Source organism: Sinohyriopsis cumingii, unplaced genomic scaffold (assembly GCF_028554795.1).
Source record: "Sinohyriopsis cumingii isolate HCF-2022 unplaced genomic scaffold, ASM2855479v2 utg002479l, whole genome shotgun sequence".
Lineage (NCBI taxonomy): Eukaryota > Metazoa > Mollusca > Bivalvia > Unionida > Unionidae > Sinohyriopsis > Sinohyriopsis cumingii.
The window spans coordinates 955,001-960,000 of NW_028316224.1; the positions used below are offsets into that span (position 1 = coordinate 955,001).

At 33.6% G+C, this 5,000-nt stretch overlaps 2 non-coding genes across 2 annotated transcripts; both read left to right on the forward strand.

The window, feature by feature from the left end:
- The first annotated feature begins 2,264 nt into the window (after positions 1–2,264).
- LOC149770694 (5S ribosomal RNA) lies at positions 2,265–2,383 on the forward strand. Its single transcript, XR_016418870.1, has one exon. It is a non-coding gene; the product is annotated as a 5S ribosomal RNA (ribosomal RNA).
- Positions 2,384–3,289: 906 nt separating this feature from the next.
- Positions 3,290–3,408, forward strand: LOC149770695 (5S ribosomal RNA). Its single transcript, XR_016418653.1, has one exon. It is a non-coding gene; the product is annotated as a 5S ribosomal RNA (ribosomal RNA).
- The last annotated feature ends 1,592 nt before the right edge of the window (positions 3,409–5,000 follow it).

The following is a 5,000-nucleotide window of genomic DNA, read 5'->3' on the forward strand; positions in this document are numbered from 1 at the left end:
ACTCGCTTTTTTATTTATCCCTATGCATCGTGGTGCCCACACCATGATGAGACGCTGTTTCAATAAACCTTTTTATATATGTTCTTTACTGTTCTTCCTTTTTCTTCTTGCTTTATCATACTGACACACGAGAGAGAGAGAGAGAGAGAGAGAGAGAGAGAGTATGCAACAAAGTTCGCATAACTTTATCAGCTATTAACATTAATTGTACTTCTGTGTAATTTTATTTTTAACGCGTTATCCTATAACGATTGCAAACAAGGGCAAAAACTCTACTGATCTTACTCGATAATTATACCATACTGAATTAATAAGTTTATCTCGTAAAAACGGATGATATATATATCCTGGGTGGCTGAGGGTGTTTTAAGATATGTGTGTGTCTTTTGTGATATATATATATATATATATATATATATATATATATATATATATATATATATATATATATATATATATATATATATACGTTTGTGTGTGTACATACATACATACATACGTGTATTATTTTCATATAGTCTTGGATAATTTTAATTATTGGGATATGGATTTTAGATATCAACAGATACAAAGGAAACAAACGTTTCAATACATATAATGACATTTTCTTAAATTCTACATTGTATCATATTGACCTACTACTTGCTAGGCAAGCTGACATTTATAAAATTTGCAAACTCCTTATATATATTTAAACTTACTTTTAGTATTCAACCAGAAAATCAGTACAGTGCAGAAAGATTGAAAATATTATTTCTTTCATATATATATATATATATATATATATATATATATATATATATATATATATATATATATATATATATATATGAGAGAGAGATGGGGGGATTCGGAATGGTTTAAACAGACTCTAAATTACACTGATAAAATGTACATCAGTCCAATGGTTAACATGATAGATTTCTATCAAGCTGGTTGCCCTATTGTACCCTTGAGCAAGACTACCCTCATTGCCTAACAAAACCAAGCAGTCTTTTGCCAGAACACCATAATGTGAACTTAGGCCATCTAAATCAAATTCCTATGTGAAATTTGCCAATATAAGCCAATACACTTTAATGCAAACTTAGCCAATCTAAACCAAATATCTTAATGGAAACTTAGCCAAACACCTTAATGTGAACTTAGCCCATCTAAACCAATGTACCATAATGTGAACTTAGCCCATCTAAACCAAGAAAAGAATAATGTGATATTGGCTCATATAAACAAAAACACCTTAATGCTATCTTAGCCAATCTAAACCAACCGACTTAATTTATTTTTATAAAGAATACAAAGTGAAAATTTAAATACTTTTCAGCATTATAAATGAAATCACAAATAGTCCATGAAAAGTTATATGACAAGTCCAAAAGGGTAGTGTTCCAAATGAATGCCAGTGGTTTTCTGAATGAAGTCCAATTTTGAATGTGCTGATGTAATAACAATCTTGACGTGTGGCGATGATGTAATTTAGAATGTCCTTGAATGAATTCATAATAGTCCCAAAATAGCGATTTTTGATATTTGGACATTAGTATTGGGGTGTATGGACATTTGTTTTGCTTATCAAAACGTTGGAAATCGCCGACACCATGCGGTATCGGCATAGGCTGCTTACTAGCCACAGGGGGCTCGTATCATTGCTTACAATGAAACTATCAGTCGTACATATAGTATAAAATGTATGACTGTCAGTTCAATTGTGAGCAACGATGCGAGCCCCTGTGCTTACTAGCCTGCCATGCAAACTTGACCGACCTTTCATCGAGATATACCTGCATGAAATCGAGAGAAATACGATTTATTTTCTCAGAAATAATTCCGAGTATAACATCATTTGTCGTTAATGAAGCTGACTGACGAAAGAAAACGACAACCTTGATGAAATTTGACACGGAACTCGCCATTGTATTACTATTCAAATGACTGCACAAATATGGCAACCTACATGTCAGTGACATCGGCGATCAAATAAGCTCTTGCTTCTTTACAGATTGAAACTGAAGGGATGTATTGTCGTAAGCAGAGCTCTCCCCTGTCTCTATATATATATATATATATATATATATATATATATATATATATATATATATATATATATATATATATATATATATATATATATATATATATATATATATATATGTGTGTGTGTGTGTGTGTGTGTGTGTGTGTGTGTGTGTCTGTGTGTGTGTGTAATATATCTTTGTAACGACGAAGAGACAACCTATATTAGTCTTAAATTTGTACATACAAATGTCTACGGCCATACCACGTTGAAAACACCGGTTCTCGTCCGATCACCGAAGTTAAGCAACGTCGGGCCCGGTTAGTACTTGGATGGGTGACCGCCTTAGAATACCGGGTGCTGTAGGCATTTTTTAAATTTTTTTTTGGTTCCATCCTCACTGTGAGGATATGCGATCATATATGGCCAATATTTCTTGTTCACAAATCTGGTGCAAATTTTTCAGTTTCCTCTACCTCCAGGATCGAAATGGGCCGCCTCGTATGCCGTCCAGATCCTCCAAATTTCTTCTGATATTCCGGATTCAGCCTATAGCGAATAATTGCAACGTATGCAATCGATGTCTTTCATTTTGGATACTTGTCTGTGGTATTTCTTATTCAATAATTGATAGATATATTTGGAATGTATTATTTTTAATTATTTTAATTTATTTACCTGTTTTTAGCAGGGCACCAGTCTATCAGTGTGAAACTTGGCATCCCTTAGCGAATACTTCGAATATGGGCCATTGACAAAATAAATTGGTGTATAAATCTCTGTTTTGATTACAGTAAGTTTGGATGCATGTTCCCTGCTTCCACTTCCTTGCACTTTCTGTGTTTCCACAACTTTAACGTTTCCGAGCTGCAAGACGATATCCGTTTCAAATCAGATTCGAGTCCGTCTTTAAAGGTAGCTCATAGGCTGATGTCGATTATTTACCTATTGAATTAGTCAGTTGATACAAGATAAATAATAATAATAATAATAATAATAATGCCCAAAAACAACAAAAATGAACTGAATCTTCGTTTAAATGCATTGTTATTTAAGTCCATTTGAAGGTGTAAACCTCCGGTTAAGCAACTAATGTCCGAGTCCGAAAATGCCTGAATTACAAATTTGAATAATGTATGAAGGCAGTTTATCTATATAAGTTTTAATAAGTACACTTTAATTACTAATTTTACACGGCACATAAACGTAAACGTCTGTACATCGGAAACGGTGAAGAGAGAAGCGAATATAAGTCTTAAATTTACACACACTTGTGTCTACGGCCATACCACGTTGAAAGCACCGGTTCTCGTCCGATCACCGAAGTTAAGCAACGTCGGGCCCGGTTAGTACTTGGATGGGTGACCGCCTGGGAATACCGGGTGCTGTAGACTCTAATTTTTTTTTTTTCTTTTATAACTAAAAACAGTTGAAGTTTTTCTTTCTTTCTTTTATTGTAACTAAATTTACTTTATTCAATATAAATAATAAATAGAGCAATTTCTCGACTTTCATTTTCTCTTTTTCCTTAACTTTCTTCAATAATTCGGATCCTAAAAAAATCAAGTATAGGACCTGAATATAGCAAATGTTGCTTTGCACTTCTCTGCTCTTGGTTTCGATCCTTACTACTGGAATATGCGATCATAGATGACCAGTATTTCTTATTAACAAATTCGGTTCAATTTATCCAGTTTCCTCTACTTTTACTACCACAACAAGCTGCCTCCTTTCACGTCGAAATACTTCCTTCAAGTTTCTTCTCATATATTCCTGGTGTAGTCTCTAGCGCAGAGTTGCAAAATATGCGATCAATGTCTTTCATTTTGGGTACTTATTTGTGGTATTTCTTATTCACTAATTGATTGATAAATATGGAATGTATGAATTGTGAGAATTTTTTATATTAATTTATTGATTGATTGATTTCTTTTACAGCAGGGCCTCAGTCTGCCAGTGGGAAAATTGGCATCCTGTAGCGAATACTGTAAATATGGGCCATTGGCTAAATAAATTGGGTTATAAAATTCTGTTTTGATTACAGTAAGTTTAGATAGATATTCCATGCTTCCACTTTCTGTATTTCCACAACGTTAACTTCTACAAGTTGCAAGAAGAGATCCTTTGCAAATCTGATAAGACCCTATTTTTAAAGTTAGCTTATAGGCCGGTGTCGCTTATTTTAACCAAATGATAGGACAGAAAGAGGAATAATAATAATAATAATAACAACAACAATAATGTCCTGAATCTGCATTTTAAGTCAATTTCAACATGGAATTCTCCCCTTATCTGGGTCAGAAAATGGATGAGTGACAAATATGAGTATCTGAGGCCAGTTTTGCTTCTTTTGGATTAGAACTTTGAATCAGTATACACTTTAGTTACTAATATTATACTGCACACAAACATTTGTACATCGGAAACGTTGAAGAGATGTGTGACTAATCAGCCCAAGAGTCTTGAAAACGCATCAAGACAACAAATTATGTTTTACAGTCGAAATGTTGTTCTCACTAGAACTGAAATCATTCAATTTCTACTTAAATGCACGAAAAATTTACAATTAAAACTACAATAAATGTTTTATACCTAGTCCCGCACAGTGACGTTTATCTGATTCCCTGTACTCACCGAGAGCATTCTGTGTCATATGGATGCATATCAAATGAAGTGAAAAGTAATGGAATACTCGCTTTTTTATTTATCCCTATGCATCGTGGTGCCCACACCATGATGAGACGCTGTTTCAATAAACCTTTTTATATATGTTCTTTACTGTTCTTCCTTTTTCTTCTTGCTTTATCATACTGACACACGAGAGAGAGAGAGAGAGAGAGAGAGAGAGTATGCAACAAAGTTCGCATAACTTTATCAGCTATTAACATTAATTGTACTTCTGTGTAATTTTATTTTTAACGCGTTATCCTATAACGATTGCAAACAAGGGCAAAAACTCTACTGATCTTACTCGATAATTATACCA